Source organism: Copadichromis virginalis, linkage group LG15 (assembly GCF_057382275.1).
Source record: "Copadichromis virginalis isolate Kocher_CV1m ecotype Utaka linkage group LG15, C_Virginalis_male_GT1.1, whole genome shotgun sequence".
Taxonomy (NCBI): domain Eukaryota; kingdom Metazoa; phylum Chordata; class Actinopteri; order Cichliformes; family Cichlidae; genus Copadichromis; species Copadichromis virginalis.
The window spans coordinates 15,374,066-15,394,256 of record NC_140632.1 but is presented as its reverse complement, the minus strand read 5'-3'; the positions used below and the strand labels follow the sequence as shown (position 1 = coordinate 15,394,256).

Here is a 20,191-nt window from a genome sequence, read left to right as displayed (position 1 = left end):
TGGTCACTACCCACAGCTCGTGGCCATAGGTGAGGGTAGGGACGTAGATCGACCGGTAAATTGAGAGCTTCGCTTTTACACTCAGCTCCCTCTTCACCACGACGGACCGGTGCAGCTTTTTTAAACTTCTCCCGGGGATTTTATTTTCTTTGTATTTGGTCAATGTCAACTACAGACCCTCCAGAGTTATAATGACTAATAAGGGTTCATGCACATAAGGTGCAAGGGCCCTCAGTTTGACAGTGAATATCTTTGATATTGTTTATGTGGATATTTATGCTGTTTTTCATCGATAACATTTCTTCTAAACAGCAAATATGTGGAAAAATGCAAAAATGTAAATAAACTTGGTATAATACTGCAAATGCAATACACAGGGTTGTTTTCTCTCTCTCTTTCTCTTTCTCTCTCTCTCTCTCTCTCTCTCTCTCTCTCTCTCTCTCTCTCTCTCTCTCTCTCTCTCTCTCTCTCTCTTCAGACCACTGCAACTTTGAAAAAGTATAATTTAATATGTGACTACAGATCACTACAGATTTGTCCTTGGATTTACTCCATTAACCATGAGATGTCAACTTCCATTTCCTTACTGAAATCCATTCATGCTCATTTAAGTTCGGTTTGCATTCTCAGTCCAAAGAATTTAGACTCCAGTTCACCTCAAAGACGACTGGGACCTGCAATTTGGGGTCCTGCATATATATGAGTGAAGAGTAAAATGGGATAATAGTTCATAAGATGATCCCATCGTAGAGATATGTGAACAGATTGTGTAAATGAAGGTGAGAAGTTGAGGTTAAGTAGGAGAGATTGAAACAAAAGGACAGATGTGTGGCGATGAAACTTAAGTACAGGATAAAACGGCGGCTGAGGCCAGAGGTGTAGAGGGCTGGAACATGTCCAGAGAGAGAGTGAAACAAGGAGAGTGAGGAAGGAATCCTCTCCCTCGCTCCATCTCAATGTCTCTCCATTCCAGTTCTGTCTGGGCACCTCTTCAAAATCAATTTAAGAAATTACCATTCAGCCGGAGTTCCGTCATTAGGATTTTATAATTTCATCTTCCTCCTCCAATGCCTTTATCCCAAAGCCCCTCAGTTCATCTCTGCAGCGCAACCCTGGTGAATAATTAACCGCAGCCGTGAGCAGAAAGACGATGAGCGACAAAAGCGTTCTATCATCCACACACAGGCGCACACCTTTGGCGGCGGCGTGCTTTTAAGTCTCTTTCTCTGTTTATCTCCATGCAGTTTTACTTATATCTGACATACCATGCCTCTCATTTGGAGGCAAACATGCCAGAACTCTGAAAGACAAAAACAAGGTCTCACAAGCAGAACTCACATTCCCCTTATCGTATGCACGCACGCTTGCTTACTGTCTGTCTGCTCTGCACTTCCTCTGTTTCCTAAAATGAGAGGTAGGTGGGGCTGGAGAGGGTTGATATAGGACAAGCAACACCTCACTCTCTAAGATCCCATGGTGACATAGCAAGTTGGCAAGCCCGTTCACCAAGACAGGCAATGGGAGCAGGGCTGGGGCTGGAAAGACAAAGCCTCAGTTGCCTGAAGTGTAAAGCTCTGCAATTACTGCTGCTAAGGGGTGCATGAGGTGACGGTCTTAGTCTAGAGTTTAGCTTTGAGACCTGATGTGGGCAAACATGCTTTGTGACAATCAATAGGACAGGTCAGATGGATTCTCTGCAGTCCTGCCGTTTCCAGACTTTCCGAAATCAGCTGACTCTTAGTGGAGCACAGGCATTTATCTGGGAGCCGTTTGGTTAATGAGCCTTTGGTGTGTAATATCTCCTGTAAACAGCGGTAGTGATTACTCATATTCTGCTAACACGGGTCCAGCATGTCTAGAAAAAATATGCTAATGTTTATCCAAAGAATAAATTGGCAGATTCAAGCAATGGCAGGGAATGAGAGATCTATTTAACATATGTACGTAGTTCTACAAAGACAATACATTTCTTTTCTTCTATTGGCCTTACTGTTGTCTATTGAATTCTTATTATTGTTTTTCTCCCTGCTGAATGTTTCCATTCAATTCCTGCTGGTTATTTTTTTTTTTTTAAATATCTTTAAATTATCATTTTGATTCATATATGTCTGTTTTCTTTCTTTTCTAATTGGTTCTCTTTGTGGTGTGATGCTTTTCTTTTTGTGTCTCATTGTTTTTTCTCTTACATGCCTCTGCAGTGGCCACAGGCATTATGTGCTTGAGTTGTTTGCCCATCTGTTCTATTCTTGTGAACTCGATATCTTGCCAATATTACGGCAGAGATGTTCACGGGGGTTAAGGATGAAATTGTTAGGTTTTTGTGGTCAAAGGTCATTCTAGCCCCACAAAACACATCTTGCATAATTAATGTGCATGAAAATTCATACATCAGTGATTAAGGAGGCTAATAATGACGTAACGATGATCAATTTGGCTGATCGCTGATGCAGAATTTTTTTTGTTGTCATTTATTCGTTCTTTTTGTAAAAACAACTGAACTGTTTTCCAGTCTTTCAGCTCGCATTTGAACATTTGACCACTGTAAATTTAATGTGACACAACAGATAAAAATCAGCCACTCTCAGTGATAAATCCATCTATCCATTTTCCACAGCTGGGGCAGCAGTCTAAGCAGAGACCCAGACCTCCCTCTCCCTGGCGACGTACTCCAGCTTTTCCCAGAGGACACAAAGACATTCCCAAGGCTGCGAGAGATGTAATCTCTCCAGCATGTCCTGGGTCTGCCCCGGGGCCTCCTCCTGGTAGGACATGCTTGAAGCACCTAGTAGATGCCCAGGAGGCATCCTTCCTCAAACCACCTCAACTGGCATTCAATGTGGAGGAGTAGCAGCTCTACTCTGAGACCCGTATGTCAGACACTCAGTGGACGAAGCTAATTTCCACAGCTGTCCTTTGGTCTCTACTGGTTATAAGTAGGTGTGGGAACATAGACTGACCAGTAAACTGACAACTTCAACTGAACTTCAGTCAGCTTTCACACTCGGCTCTCTCTTCACCACAGCAGTAAAGGGTCTGCATCACTGCAGACGCTGGAACAATCTTTCTTTCAGTCCACTCCACTCTCCCCTCACTCATGAAAAAGACTCTGAGATACTTCAGCTCCTCAGGTATTATTGATATTTACCTGGTGTATTAGTGAATCTCTAAGAATAATGATAAAATTTTACACATTTGTCTGAAACCATGAATTAATATCCTAAGTGACCAATGAGCGTTATTGGAACATCATAAAACAACAGTGGAAAACCAGCTATTGTTTGATATTCAGATATTCAGATATACAGAAGGAGAGATGGAAGTAAAGTGCAACATATCAAGAAGGTTTACAACCAAGGAATAATTATTTTAGTTTGTAAATGAAAGCTAATAGCTATATGAATAACATACCAGCATATGCAATAAATGAGAAGTTTTGCTCAACATTCTCTGTCCCCAGCTGAGACAGTGTACTCTGGTACCTGCTGAATTGTTATCTAACTCCAACAGCAGGGCAAAATTTACATAAACAGATCTCTGAGGACCATGAATGATTTTAGTCATCCTCCTGAATTTTTCTCTACTGCCATCAGTAGGTTGACAATAGCGACTCAGACTATAATTTCTCCAGAACTACTCCAACAGGCTGACTTGCCATGAAGTTAGTCACACTAATTCTTGGTTTTTCATAAACTTTAGGTGATCCAGCTTGTCATCTACTCCATTTAGACACTCAGAAATTCAGTTTATTTCATACTTTGGTTACCTCTATTTAGCATAAGCATTGCAGCCTGCTAGCATGCTGGCACACACTTGAAATGCAAAGTGCTGTTTCACTTGCAGAGGAAAGTACTAAAGTGAGCAAAGGATTGTTTTCATCTATACAACAATGGAAAACAGAAGCTGTTCTGGCTGGCTCCACAAAATTCTGGAAAGCTTGCTAAGGGTAACTGATTGGTTACTGTCTCTGTCTGGAATCAGACCACTGCAGAGAAACGAGTTGCTGCCAAAAGAATAATGTTCCAAAGGATGTAATCTGGGAACAAATCAGTCAGGAGTTACTGGCAGCTCTGCATTTAAATCACAGCCCTCAGTTGTGATAGAAAGTTATAGGAACACCAAAAATAAATAGAAAGTTAAAGTGTGAAATACCCATTTGGCCTCATTACGAACGGGCAACACTTAAGAGGAAAGACACAAACTGGAGAAAGCATGTTTACCTAAAATATATAATAGGCTGAATATTTAGCTTCTATCCCTTTCAACATGAAAACAGGATAAGCCGCTCTGATATTGTTGGCATGTGGAGATTTGTGTGTGCGTGGGCTTAGGGTGGCAATGTCGGCCTGACTGAATACCCCGCTCTCAGATGATGTTCACCGCACTAAATCAACGCCACTTACAGTAATGTTAGGCCTGTAAAACAAGTGTAGAAACTGTTGGAAAGATTGCTTGCGACTGCTACAAACTAGGTGGAATTTGCAGATTGTAAGTGGCATGCAATCATTCTTAATAATACACATTCCCCAAAGTGTTGACTAATTGGAACCATTAAAATCTTGACACCGGTGGTTAATTAGTTTCCTTGTGTTTTATAGAGATCATTTGTCCCATCGGAAAGCGCTGATGAAACATTAGGCGATTATGCCAGTAAATAAGTCCGATGGCGTTGAAGCGGCTTGAACAAGGAGCAGCCCAACATCTCACACCTCCCAAAATCTGTAATGCCATCAGTTGCTGGTATTTTGTCACGTGGAAATATGAAGATCAGTCGTCATGGCGAGCAGGACCTTTGCAAATCTGCTGAGACCCAAATGGGAAAATAGTCAGCTTGACCTTTCTGTGAAATCCTTATGGAGAACACAGTGAAATATCTTAATTAGAAAGAGATGGAGTTGGTAAGAACACACATTGATCAGGCAGAAACCACAGCAGTCTGCAGGGCTAGAAATGGGGGAGGGGGGCACAAAGCAGGGCTTGCTGTTAGACAATAATCATGAATCATGTTAACTCTGCTCTGGAGTGAAGAATGGGATGAGTATCTGTGCAAAATAGTTTTTAATACAGACACAGAGCGCTCCCAGCCCACACTGTACATAACAGAGCCTAATTTGATTTAGCTAAATTTCAGATAAAAAATAAACAATAGACTGTAGTCTTTAAACCCACTGACTGAAAGCAGAGGCAGGAAAAATGGTGACAGTGATGAAACCGTGATGCCCTGCCAATCATTTCAACAATCTGTAGGTCCTGTTCATTGTCAGCAGGTTATAAAAAGCCCAAAGACAAACCGTACAGTCCAGGACTGTCTGAAATCACCCCGTTCACTCTTTCACTATTCACTTTTCATGTTATTGTCGAATACTTTGTGAATACAATTAAACAGTCAGAATTCAGAACTGAATTTTGAATGCAGGGAGTAGCAGTTCGTCTAAAACACCCAAATTATTTACAACACTTGTTATTTTCTGCTTCAATATTATTTATTTATTCATTATTATTATTATTATTATTATTACTACTAATAATATTGTTACATAAGTTGTGGGTTAGGATGTAACGATAGCCTGACCAATCTCATAACAAAGTGTCTCTTTATTTTTTATCTTCCTGGACTCAAAATCGTCTTAGCGAGGCTGAATTTGTAAGTATTGTGTTTCAAAAGTAAGTATACTTCATGTCATAATCATGAAGAAAGTGGGGAAGTGCAATCATTGCAACCAAGAAAGCGAAAGCATAATTTAGTTAAACCTCTGTTCAGAAACGAATCAATTTCAAAAACCATTTTCAAAAATAAGACAATGCTGGATTCATTGGATCAAAGATGATTTCACAGTGTCCTATGATGTTGATATTTTTGTGTAATATTTTTTCTGTGTTGTATTTGAGGTATCCACCAATCCATTTTATTCAATTTAGGGTCATCGGTGGGGTTGAAGCCTATCGCAGATGTCATAGGGCAAAAGGTGGTGCACAACCATTGACAATCATTGATGTTTACAATCAGACCTTTCGACAGCTGCTAATTTAGGCTAACATGCATGCCTGTGGACTGTGTGAAGAAGCTGGAGTTCCTAGAGAGATCGAACACACGCATGGGGAGAACATGCAAGCCACATACAGAAAGGCTCTGGCAGAGCAGCAGATTTAAACTCAAGATCTTCTTGCTGTGAGACGACGGCGCTAACCACGGCATCACCATGTTAAAACTTTAAATAATTAAATATTTCTCATACCACAATCTTCCCTAAAATAGGCCCAGATGATCTTCTTTCTCAAACCTGCAAAACTGAGATTGATTGATCAAACTAACTGATGCAATCTTCATGAAGGATTTTCTTTTCTTTTTAAATTTTCACAAACATTTTCCCCCCAATCTTCACCAAAATTGACACAGAAACGTTTCAGACCAAGCCTCGCACGAGTTATAGGATGATTGAAACGGTTTTGCACCCTTCTACATATGAAGTGAGCTCATATTATTTTTGCAACTGCTTATAGCAAACTAGCTGTGTGGTTTTGAAATGACTATATAACAGTGGTTTTCCTATCAGTAATTACAGCCACAGTTTTAACATTAGGTCAGGTACCCTTCTGAATTCCTCAGTCCTCTTATCACTGTTTATAGCTGTTTTTCTTTATTTTTTCTGCCCTTTTTAAGGAAATCCTGCTGTTTTGATCCTCAATATACCAATTATGTTTTGTGTTTAGTAGGCTTATCTAGTAAAATCCTATAATATTGAAGTTTTTAGCATTTTAGATACGTAGACTGTCTTTATCTTGTCCTCAGGCTGCACTTTATCCCTCTTTTTAGTATATTTTCACTGTGTACATGTGCATACTCCTGTTCAGGGCTAGTGGGAATTGTAAATTTGTTTTTTCTTAGACAGATGAGCTTCAGAATATAGATGCACGGGTTCCCCAGTGCCGTCTAGAGTGCAAACATGTCGCTTGTAGCTTGTCATGGCCATTGACTGAGACCTTGTAAAACTCACTCCAGTGTCCAGTGATGCAAGGCACCAGTCAACATTTTTGACTCCTGTTGACCGTCTCAGATTTAAAAAGGGTGCCAGCAGACCACTTGTTTGACCAGTACAATGTGCAGACCAGCTGTCTGTCTGCTGGTTTGATACAGTCCGGCCCCTTATTCAATTTCCGACCTCCACTTGGTTTCCAACAACTTGCATCAATGTAAGTGGCTGCTGTGATTGGTAATACAAGCATTTCCTTCCTGGCATGCTTCAATTATTGGCAAGAGATTAAAAACAACAAGATATGAGAGATATTTGGCCTGACAGCATTCACAAGTAAAGCCTAGTAAGAGATGGAGATGCTGCTGGTTTCATCACACAGCTCCAGAGAGTTTGAGGTGAAAAAAAATTCATTACTACCAAGTTTTAGTGATTGCAAACAGACCGACAGGGAACATAGTTGATGTTGATCTGCTGAGGCTAAGAATAATGTTCAAAGGCATCAGGCATCAGGGAGTGTGCTGGTCTGTTTCATTAAGTGTAAACATTTTCAGCTAAGAAATAGCTCGAAATGAGAGAAATCTATAGCAATGGCTCGGTGGCGGACTCCCTCAGGTGTCGGTGTGTTGGTGGTTCTTTGTGTCTGGGGGTGGGCGTCCGGGTACACACCGGCTCACTCCTTGGCGGCCGCTTGTCGGGGCCTGGGGCCTGGGGCTCGCTCGGGCCCCTTTGGAGGTGGGGTGCCCCCGGCCTCTCAGCCTAGGGCTCGGTCACTCAGGCGCAGCTGGGGGCCGGCGGAGCTCACGGGCGCGTCACTGCAACTCCCCCTGACTTCTGCTCCGCGGCTGCTGGGCGAGCCCTCATCTGGGACTCTCCTCAGCTCTTACTGGGACAGTGGCGCGGCTGCCCCTCTGTTGGTCTTCCATGGTCTCTTGTGTTCTGGGGGCCTCTGGATGTCTGGAGTTTTGATCTCCTCCATACCCGCTTCACACCCTGGAGGACGGGGCTGTGGCCCCCCCACACTCCCTAGCAGATCATTACATGGAGAAACCTTTGGAATGCAAGCATGCTGATCCACACAGGTATGCACACATGGGTATTCACAGACACGGACTAAAGCTTTCTTGGCTGCTGGCTCAAAGCACACTGTGCGCTGTCTATCTTGCGTGCTGCACAATATCGTTTATTATTTAGTAAATATTGATATCTATGACTAGCTAGTTTATTGTGATGGTGCTTTGTTTTCTCTATTATTATGTTGCTCTTTGTTGTTTGCTGTCTCCTCTGTTTGTTTTTTTTTTTTTTTTTTTTTTTTTTTTTTTTTCTCCATACAGGTGACCCAGGAGTTCTTTTTTTTTTTTCTCTCTCTTCCCCCCCCCCCCTTCTCACCGTCTCTTCTCCTCTTTGGTTTTCTTTCTTTCTCTCCCCCTCTCTCTCTCATTCATTCCCCCTGTCCTATTTATTAAAAAAAAAAAAAAAAAAAAAAAAAAAAAAGACAAAGGATGAACTGAAGCTCTGCCATCACGTAATGTCGCATACTGCTGTTTCTGATGTCATTTAAAAAAAAAAAAAAAAAAAAAAAGAAATCTATAGCAATGGCTGATGGTATAGATAGAAAGCCAATGAGAAAAGAAAGAGCAAACAATTCATGTTTTTCTTTTTTCCATTTTTTTTGTTTTAAATTCCTCAAGCTATCTCTTTTGCTCTGCAGTCAGCTCAGGATAGATGACCGTGTTTGCTGGATGATGGAGCTTTTCAGTCACGATGGTGGCTGCATTCCCTGACTTTGGCTCTGACATGAAACTATGGCTAGTAGCCCCTGATACTCTCTGCCATAGCACTGTGGGGACAAGGATGAAACAGCCACCACTGCTTTAACTCTGATTCCAGTAACAACACCCACATAAGTGGCCTATATGGGATTTTAATAAGTGTTTGAGCAAACAGGCACTTGCATCTGCTTTTGTTTGATGTGTTTCAAGGGTATAGTAGTATCTGTTTGGCAGAGCGGGCTTCCACCTGCCGAAATATATTGCCGGGATGATAATAGCATTTGACTTCGATTGAGGGTTTTGCAATGGGCAGGGCGTAAATTGTTTCATCTTTGTTTATCAATGTTTTTCCCGTGGTTTTCGGCTAATTGCAGTGCAGAGTGGCTTGCTGAATGCCTATTAGTGCCGTGCTGAGTTGAGAGACAGGCTAGTTAAAAAAAGTGCTCATCACTGAAAACAAGACACAAGCACTCACACACATTTGTATGTAGGCAAATTCTCATCTGCTTTGTTCAAAAGTGCACTTCCATACACAAGTGTGCGTTTCTAAACACACAAACACACACACACACACATTTGGGCAGTATGACAACAGGAAAGATAAGAAGGACCAATCTTTTGTGTTTGAGCCCACACAGAAAACGAAGCAGTACACGTGAGAGTACATCACTGTTGGGTGCGTGTGTGTGTCCTTGCATTATCTACTGCCTGTTGGTGCTGGTGTTTAAGTGCTGCTGAGAAAGGAAGCAAGAAAGATGGGAGAGAGGGGGAGGTGCAGTGGGAAGAGATAGAGGAAAAGAGTAACGGCAGAGAGGGGGGAGAAAGCAAGCTTGGGGAAAAGGGGAGGAGAGTTGTCCTGTATCTCCAGAGTCTCCTTCCACAGCCGAGGGGCAGTGACACAGCAGCAGCTGCTTCTGCTTTTCCGAGCCGGAGTAACAGTCATATGGAGCTGAATTTATCCCCCCAGCAACATCTACCAGCAGCCACTATGGACTAATCAGTCTACCAGTCCTGGCTCCAGTCCAGCTCAGGGTGTCTGACTTTTCCCTTCGTCAGGCTTGATCTGTATCGATGATGATATACACAATAGTTACTGCACTCGGTGGGCTGAAACGTACAACACACAGGCAATAATGTCTTACAGACGGGTCAGGTGGCCCCATACAGCAGGGTTAATTCCCTGCCATGGTGGCTATCCTCCTGCACCTCACAAACCCAGTGAATTTGTAGAGGGCTGGCAAAGGGCAGCGAGTGACAAACGAGAGGGGAATACAGAGAGCTGCAGAAGAGAGTATGAGCCTTGTTGGCTTGCTGTTGTTTGTGTGCACATGTGTGTGAACTGTGTGATTGTGCGGTAATTAAATCACGCAAGCCTCTGTTTTGTTGCATTGTACATGGAGCCTAGGCTAGCTTGGGTGCTGACTCGATGGGCCAGACTTAATTACAAGGAAAAAAAGCACAAACTGTAATTATGCACAATCACACGTGCACAGCATTGCCAGCTTTACAAAGGTTGTCCAAACAATGTTCCCTACAGGAACAGTTTAAAATTACTAATAAGGATGCTTAGAGGACGATCTAGCGGTGTTCCCTTATTATCTACTGTATATATTTGGTTTGGACACCGCCTTAACCAATATAACCCTGACTGGTTTTGTCCGGGAGCAAATAAAAAACAGAACAGCAGGAGACTGTCAGCAAAATGTGCCGTGGCTACTTTGATAATCTTTTTATGTCTCCAGTGGAGTGAAATCTGTCTCATGTGCACCTCTAGCCCTTGCCCAACTTAGACAACACCATAATGAGCGGGCAGCATATAGCTGTACAAACAGACATATGGTGACACATAATTGAAAACAACTTGATGACATCTACACAAAGGGTGACTCTTTGCACAATACAGAAATAGACGCACATAACGAGGCCCTTGATGTACACCACAAGCTGTGTTTGGCAGATTTTCAGACAGTCTTTTTTTGTTTGTTTTTCCAGATGATCTCAATTCATTTTGCTTCTTAACCAGCAATGGCAGACAAGTCAACCAGCAAGGCAAGCCTCCCTGTCATACTGGTACACCGATCTGTCACTCACTTGCTAACAGCTCTTCAACCCAAATGAAAAATGTCTTAAAAGCTATTATTAATGTTCACCATTCTTTTGCAATCTGATGCAAAATACTATTGCTAAGTACAGAAAAAAAAGTCAACTTTAGTGTGAACCTATAAATGAGAAAAAATGAGGCAAAAGCTGACATAAACCATCTTGCAGTTGGTGCAGCGTAATACTTTTTCATATAGTTTGTCAGTGGAAATCTACTGCAGCAAATGTAGCGTATATCAGCCAGCCTGTGTAGCCTGTATATAAAAGATGTACATAGCCACATTTTGAACATTGCTTTTCAGAACCTAAACTGACAAAATTTGGATTTCAAGATGAATATAAACACTAGCAAACTTGTTAAGTAGACTTCATCCATTAACCGTATGGATGTATGGTTGTATCCCACAGATAGAAACAAATGCTGATTAGTGATAAGAGGCTCAGACTAAGATAATAACACAATCGCAGTGTTTGAAACTAGAGCAGAAACTTCTTGGATGTGCTCTACTTCGAAGCAGCACATAATGTTTGTCAGATAACTGCTTCAAAAGGCACTGACACAAAGAGCAATAACGAACAGAGGTCCAGTTCGGTGACTTGAATTTGTAGAGGCGTGGCACAGCAAACAGCTGTGTAGGCACAACCGCCAGGCAATGAGAAAACACTCGCGATTTTTATCTTTCGCAAAATCCAAATGGGATTTGGTTATTTTGCTGGGAGAAAGAAACTACAGGGACTGATTTCATGGCTGAAGTCTATAGGGATTCCTCAAGTGGCCTCATCAGGAACTGCACTTTTTGGCACTTGAGCGTTTTGGATTCATTTTTCAGCCCTGGAGGTTGCAGCTTGAGTGAAAACCATTTCAGTTAGCCAAGCTTGTGGAATAGATTATAGGGGCTTTTAAATGCTTCATGCACAGAATGATAGCATAGGTTTCAGGTGAGCAGTGTGGCAGCAAATAGTGAGCAGATCACTGACAGCTTAAGTACACCGCCATGATTGAAAGGGCGCATTGGATATACGCTGCTGTTAGGGGAGTATGTCATGTGGGTGTGAAGGAGGATCAACTTGGCTGTTTGAACTACCGGGCAGCTTCTGTTTCACGTAGCTCCAGGTTTGCTTTTTAGCTAATAAAAAGTGATGCCTTACTGATTCTACTGATTCACACTCTACACATTATTTACCAACTCTTAATCTTAAATGGAAGCATCTGCTATTTTTCTCATTCCTGTTCTTTGCATTCATCACCCATCTGTATCCCTCACTAGTGTAATAACAGAACTCCAAAATGTGAGAAATGCCATAATGCCTTCTCTCTTCTCTACTAAAACCTTTCCTGCCTTCAGTAATGCTAAATTAAAAGCAGCACAAAGTGATTCATGGTTCTTGAAATCATATCCCCGCTGACACTTCGCTGTCACTCGTAGACTCCTCTTTGCTCACAAATGCAAACATCTACTGTCACACAGAGGCATAAACCAACACGCATTTAAAAACACACACGCACACTGCAAAACACACACTTAAGACTAATCCAGACATACAGTACTCACATACCGCGCATTCACAAATTAGAAGAAATCAACTCATCTAGAAAATACACACGTGCACACATGTAAAGAAATATACACAGAAAGCATCTTATCCAGTGTGCATACTCGCAGTAATAATATAATAAGATGGAAATGTGAAACACATTCAAAATGTGGACAAACATGGAATATTGCTGTTTATTTCCCTTTTAATAGTATTACACAGCAGAAACTGCAGCATTGCTGTGACACCCTCGTTATCCATGGACGTGTGTATGTGGCCAAATGCATTCACAGCCAAACACACATGCTGACAGATTAACGTGAATCCTTGTTTTGCTGACAGTCCGAGCATTTAAACGAGCGAGGTTGTGCATGTTGTAAGCTGTTTCCTATAAGTGCCCTGAAAAATGTAAAAATGGAACACGCATACAGACGTGCACTTCCTGTCTCTACCTCCTCACAAGATAAAGCCATTGAGAAGTCTGCATGAAAATGTGAAAATGGGTTTACTCTCCTACTTAAAATCACCATAAAGGAAACAGTCTCAGTGGGATAATATAGCATATTAATGTTTATGGACACTTAAATCCTCTAGAGCCTCTAGCTACAGCACATTACCTTGTTCTCTTCATTTTTGTATGTGATTCAGGTTTGGCCTGTGCACCTCAGAGAACATATATGCAGCTGCAGAGCAACAATAACATGCATGAATTAGAAATGAGGTTGACACAGAGATGTAACAGATCTTCTGAGTTTCATTCTGCAACACTCCCCTCATATTGCGGCAAGTAAATATGGCTGTAGGATAGGTAAGGTTAGAGATAGATATTTATATAGAGGAAAAGAATCTTAAAAAGAGGGCAAAACATGTATTTATGCACAATAGTTCATTTCAAGACCAGAACATATTCATAATAAACTAGCCATGAGTGTTTGCGGTAGATACTGCGCACTCAGTCTGTAAAACTATAATCAAGGACTCAGAGCAAAAGCACTGCATTTCACTCAGTTCTTCATCAGGCTCATGGATAAAGGAACACTACTTTTAGGCTGGTTACAAGGATATCTGGACATAATAAATTTAAACCAAACTACTTTTTCATATTCTTTGTGCCCCCTGAAGTCATGAAAGATTATATTTTAACTTATGCACGCAAAATACGCACAGGTTTTAGAAATGTCTTTAAGCACATACCAAGGTCTGAAGAAATGAGTGTTTCCCTATTCATTTTTTTCTCCAAAGAAAAACAAACCCCTCACTCTTATTCCATCCTGAGGCGCCAGAAAATAAAATTTAAATAGAGTAGTTTACAGGTTAAATAAAATATGAAGTATACGTTTAGAACGTATACATAGACTTTTCTACAAAGCCTGGCACAACAACTGCGTTATTTGTAAAACACAGCAACATTAGGAAATGGGATGCAAACTGCAGTTTGTCTTCTAAAAAAACAGACATGCCCCCAACATCCACTCTGCTCCCCTGAGGTCTTGTAGCAGTAAACAACATTAGTACCTCCACCCCTGTTTCTGCGAAAGACCAATAATTATTTAAGCTTCACATATACACATTATTACCCAAACCACAATCTGTTCTTGGCCCTTTCTAACCACTGTTGACCATACTTAACCATATATTAGAACAAATCTCTCTACATCTACCCGTGGTTAGAACGTAAGCTGCAGACATCAAGGCATGCACCTAAAAAAAGACAAGATTCTCTTCAGCACAGGCCAGGCCACTCCACTTGAGCTGATTGATTTCCCATCAGTTCTATATCCCTGATAACTGCATGCCTGGAGGGCTGCAATGGCTCCAATATTTCACTTCTATATACCCGCACAATCACACTCTCTTTAAAGCATTCAGTGCGCAAGCATGTGTATATGCGGGGCGTGGGTGGGTATATGGGTGGCATTAAAAAATGTAGGTGTGCTGTGCATGCCGTTGTGTGAGGGGAACAGCACTAGCTGCTAGTTACATGGTGACATTTGTGGTAATGACATGCCAAACATTTCTGCATATACGCAGGACAAGAGGCAGATTTGCATTCTGCTCCTGCTACAGGTCCCTTTATGTTTTTTTTGGTCAACAATCCTCCACTGGAGCAAATTAGTGAGCTGCGAGCAAAAAAAACATCCACAGTCAAAGCAGAGATAAAAAAAAAAAACTAAAATAAAACCTTTAACCACCATACGGATGGTGCAGGTGGAATTTTATGCTACCACAACAAAGCTTGGAGTGATTGTTTAAAAATTCACATGGGTACATTTGTTTTCTCCTCTAGCCACACTCTGAGATTTGAAGTCTTTGATTTATAAACGTCCAGTGTAGCTGCTTTATGAGATGCTGAGCAGATTGCCAAATTGCCCTCTAACAGAGAAAGTGCCATTTAGGGTGGCAGAGATTTTTTTAAAGGCTGGATCTAATCATATCTTGGTTCTAGCAGTGTTAAAGTGTGGAACAGACAGAAAGATAAACTTCTTATCTTCCATTCAGGGCAATTTGCTTCTCTGCTGGAATAACAGCCGTTATTTAGCTCTAGCTGTGACCCTTACCTAGTTACCTTTGCAATTTGTATTCTTCCCAGAGCCGTCTTGGTCTTTTTCTCTGTGCATAACATTATCTCTGAGAACGGTGCAGACAAAACGTTTAAAACTGGATCATTTAAAGGCGCCTTTTCTACAGTTTGAAATACTAGCTGGATTCTATCAGATAAACCTCTGAATATACTCCATACTCCCCCCATCGCACAGTTCTTTAAGCTAGGTTTAGATAAAAGCTTGACTAATACTTAAAAACCAAATGAATTTTCTGGGTCCTCAGGGAAAACCAACAACTGTTAATTGAAAAGGCTAAATGTGTGAATGCTTTCCCCTTGCCTAATATTGACACCCACTGGTTTGTGTTTTCAAGAAAATCTGAAAAAAAAAAAGCTTCCAAGTACGACAAATGATGAATATTTACTCAGGACTTTCCTCTGTGCACTATGCAAACTTCTATATTTTACAGTAGTTCAGGCTCCAGTTTTGTGCTGTTTGTGTGTGGGATGTGGTGATTAGAGAGTGAGGAAAGCAAGCCTGGAAAGTGGTGCCAGTATTTTTCCAACTGCTGTGCTTATATTAGCGTAGGTCATGCAGCAATCCATAATGCATGGATTGTTAACAAGGCTGGTATTTTTGATCCATAATTAACCCCTGGAGAGTCTTGGGTTGATTTGTGGCTCTAAGACCGATAGTGTATGCATTTTTCTAAGACCCTCCAGGGGTTAAGGAGTATATATTCAAAGGGTTTTTCAGAGTTAAACACGATGGCTGCATGCTGCTTTTCTCCTCTGTCTCTCCCAGGCCACGTTATTGTACAGTATTGTAGCTATCGATTCACTGTGCCATTTGGCTATTGATTGGAGTGGGTGCCATTATGTCAGTGAGATTATAGCCCTCCGAAGCATAGCAATACATGAGTGCAAAACCAGTGGCAGGGAACCGGTGAGACGAGCTGTGTGCTCACTGCATCAGATGCAATAGCAGCTGTGTTTCGGCTAACGACACTGAGCACAGCAAAGCAAGGCACAACACAGAACCACACAGTTTAGCGTAGCACGCTTTGCCCAGTAGAGCCTAGCACAGGAAAGACAGAGCACTCTCATGAATCCAGTTTCTATCTCTGCAACAGGACCAAAAGACACACACCTAGGAGGGAATAACCACACTTCTGCGGACATGTAGATTTTATACTGATGAGGCTCACTGTGGCCCAGTATTCTGTGTGACAGCCATTGCTTCCTGACTGTCTTCTGCTGACCATTCAAATTGCCCACAACTCACCATGTGGCGGGGTGAGGGGGAGAGGATTTCGATTAGGAAGGGGGAGTGATGTGGAGTGAGGAGGGTGAGTGGGTGTTCACTGCCTCTGCCTGTTCGGTGGCCTTCAGATCGGCCCATCGTGTATTTATAGCAATATGGGATCTAATTGCATTTCTAGCAAAGGCCTGAAATTTAAGAGACTCCACAAATGGAATTCCGGGCATGCAGAAACATGATCCACTGTGCAATGAGCATGTAAAATGCATACTCATGAAAAGCAACGCGGTTCTGCAATCTATGTAATGCAAAAAAAGAAAAAAAGAAGAAAAATCTAAAGCAAAGCCCATCAACAAGCTGTGTTGTGGATGCCAGTGTGAACTCCCAACTGCTGACCCTAAGGCTGTGGTTGTGCCGTGCCATGTTTCTCAATGAGGCATGGTTTGAGACAGTGTGAACAACCCCAGTTGAGAAGTAACCCTCTAGGTGGGAAATGAATGTTAAACTGGCACTGCTTTCATGGTACAAGAAAATGAAATGCCTCAGGACAACTGCCCTGAACTCAGAGCATCTCATGTTCACTGCAGCCACTGCAATTTTCACAAAATAAATGCAGTTTACAGAGAGGTAAAAGGCAATTCTGGGGTGTGCCCTCTGTAGGGCCACTATTAAAATTCAAATTCATGGTCTGTTTATTGGATAATAAATTGAGCATGAAAGATTAATTTGCATTTAGTTCATCCCAATGATATAGAGCAGCAATTTCTATACAGTGGTGCCCAGAGCTTAATAACCCAGAGGCAACACTGGCATATCAATATATGCTTTCTTTCTTTCAAGGACACAGGAGTGGAGCCCCGTGGCAACATCTCCGCTGTGATTCACACTTCTTGCTTCCTCCCACTTAATTCTTGTCACTCAGAGTCTGAGCCGACATATCAGACACACTTAACGCAGTGCCGAGAGTTATCACACATTCAGTGTAATCAAAATCCTAATGAACATCATTAAAATCAAGGCTTTAAAAACTGAAGCTTACATCACTGTGAGTTTACACACAGTTAGAGCGTATGCATGTGTGTGAGAGTGTGTCTGAAGGGCTATCAGAGCCTGTTGGAGTGCCGCAGGCAAAAAAAAAAAAAAAAAAAAAAGCCACCAAAAACCACAGGGGTCACCTCTTATTCAAAGCAGCCCTGACACTGGCATTTTTCTTCTTTCACATTTTGAAAGCTAATTTCTTCGTGCAAAAGAGCTGCAGCCGACAGATCAAGCAATGCATGGAGTGAACAAGCTGGGTGGTCACATCAAGTTTAAGCACCAGTCTGGAAACCAAAAGGTCACGTGGTTAATCCCAGCAATGGCTAATGTGCTGCTTAGATTAAATGGGTATTAAAAAAAAAGAGAGAACCTTTAATGTGACAATATTTGCTATCACTTGACACAAGGCCTGTGGGTTTTATTCATGAGTGGGTTAATGATTAATATGCTCATTGTTTTAATCTATGAGGCATAAGAAAGTTTATGAAAAAGGCCTTTTAGTCTCAGCTCCACACACAGTCCACCCCCCAAATAACATCTTACTGTTACATGACATACAATAACAGGAAAACAGCATGTATTCAAACTTCAAAGGTTTACAGTTTGAGCTCGTGGACTGATTTTGTCCTCTTATATACACTCCAATAATTACCAAACTATAGTTCTGACTGGTAGCTAAAGGAACTGGTTATCACACACCTATAACTATACGGCCTAACACACACTTTAATCATCTGAAGCTTCACAGTGGTTACACCTGCAAGATTAACCTTTGGAGTCATCTGGTTAAAGCCACGGCTGGTGGCTTTAAAAACTCAGAAATGAGGCGAGAAATTGAAACCGAGGCTTGTTCTCTCCGAAAAAGAAAGAAATATTGAAGTAAATGCGTGTGTGCTAAAAGGGAGGAGCACCTTTCTTTCTTGTGCCCATTATCAAATAGAAAGGCTCAAATATCGATGAGGTGGGAAAGCACAGGGGTCGTAAGGATTAACAGTCGCGTGCTGTGGGGGCGGTGTGAACGTCTATGTGTGTGTGTGTGTGTTGGGTACGGAGGCTGTTGGGGGCCTCTGAACACGGATGGACTGATTTTCCGCGCAGACCGGAGGCACGAGCCGCTGCCGCCCGGGCACGATGGAAACCGGCGGGGGTGAGGGGGTGAGGGGGGGACGGAAGCCCCCTGCTTATCGAAGCATGGCGACAAATCTAATCATTCAAATAGCTGTAGAAACAAGTAATGCTTGGCAATTACTTTAGCCCCCCCCCCCCCCCCCCCGACACACACACACACACACACACACACACACACACACACACACAGCACGAATTCCTTTAAAGGAGCGCCTAAAATAAGCCCCCCAAAAAGAGTCTGAACAAGAACGAGGGAAAGTGGCAGAACTGGGAAAGCTTTACACCTACCAATCTTTTTTAAACTTACTAGCGAGGAAACTGTGCTTTCTGTGATTTCAACCTCTCAGCATCACCGTTTCAATGTCTGGCATGTGCGCACATCCCGCTCCGAAGCAGCGCTGAGACAAGTGATAGCACGTTCAGGAGTCATTTGGTCTCCTTTTAATAACCTGCTCTTTCCCGTCACCACCGTGAAGATACAAGGCAGAAGGGCTTCTGCTAACTCCTGCTGGCTTACCTCCACTGGACGGTGAATCGCTGCCCCGGGTGCTGAAACGCTTAGTCTCTGTCCAGGGTGCTGAATTTCATTGCGGGTTCCGGAGAGGCTTTGTAAATCCGCTGCGAGGAGGCGCCGGGGAAAAAAGAAAAAAGAAAAACGCCGGTCCAACAACTGCTGCCGCCGTTAAGTTATGTTAAAGAAAATCCTATTCCCAGCTGCCTCTCCAGCACAGCGCAGACAGGAAGAGACGCGGAGCGACTGTGGCTCGAACACGTATGCAAAATTGTTCATTCACATTTAAACGGTGAATGCTGCAAGTGTAGCCTGCTGGCTAAATGGAACCGTTTTGGCAAGTGTAACTGCTGAGGCTTCTTGGCTAGTTGCTTCTTCCTCCGGATAGGCTTAACCACCTCTCTCTCTCTCGCTCTCTCTCTCTCTCTCTCTCTCTCTCTCTCTCTCTCTCTCTCTCTCTCTCTCTCTCTCTCTCTCTCTCTCTCTCCTATTCTCCTTGCTCTATCAATCACTGTTCAGTTCTAATATGTTGGAGTGACAAGTAGGAAACCAGTATCCCAGTATTGTATAGCTTACAATAGACATTACTGCCAATTCTTAAACAGAAAATCATTTGGAATTAGCCTCATTGGTCGTGATGTGATAAAGAAACGTTCAATTTGATTTAATTCAGTGCGACTGTGCACAAAAAGAAAAAGTCTCCTCCTGCTTATAAGCTCTCTAAGTCTCTCTCTCTCTTACACTCACACACACACACACACACACACACACACACACACACACACACACACACACACACACACCAGGGAGAAATGAATTGAATTTATGGTCAATTTATTTATGTAGAGGGAACAGCCATCTGTTTCGGGCCCCTCCTGTCCTGTCATTTAGTGTGTTTGCCCCCTTTTTATTTAAAAGTGTTACAGTTTTTCTGCAGGAAATTTTAGTAGCACATCAACACCGGAAAGGGGGGAATTGAGGGAGGGTTCAATTAGAATAGGTATGGCAGCAGGTGTCTGAATAACAGTATTATAAGAATTAGTGTTACAAGTATAATTGAGATTTGTGTGACTATAAACTGGCAAAGTCTTTTTGGGAGCACCGATAAAATGCGGTCACTGCTAGGACACAGACACTCATCAAGTCAGCGTGTTTCATTATCTGCAGTATGTGAAGTCAAAAAGCCTTCTGTGTGGAGTGAAAGTAAAAGACTAATATTATTCACATTAAGTGTGTCCTGGATTCGGGTTCTAGTTGATCTAAGATCATGCTTTATTTCCTAGTTCTCTTCCCTTATGTTTTCTCTTTCCACTCGCCTCCTGTTTTCTTATCTGT

General features: G+C 42.2%; 1 protein-coding gene across 1 annotated transcript in view; it reads right to left on the bottom strand.

The window, feature by feature from the left end:
• Window positions 1-19,261, bottom strand: part of tmem121ab (transmembrane protein 121Ab) — a 50,364-nt gene extending 31,103 nt beyond the window's left edge. Inside the window, exon 1 of the mRNA XM_085432141.1 lies at window positions 18,863-19,261. The gene's annotated coding sequence lies outside the window, so the exon portion shown is untranslated. The remainder of the gene's footprint in view (window positions 1-18,862) is intronic.
• Between the last annotated feature and the right edge of the window lie 930 nt (window positions 19,262-20,191).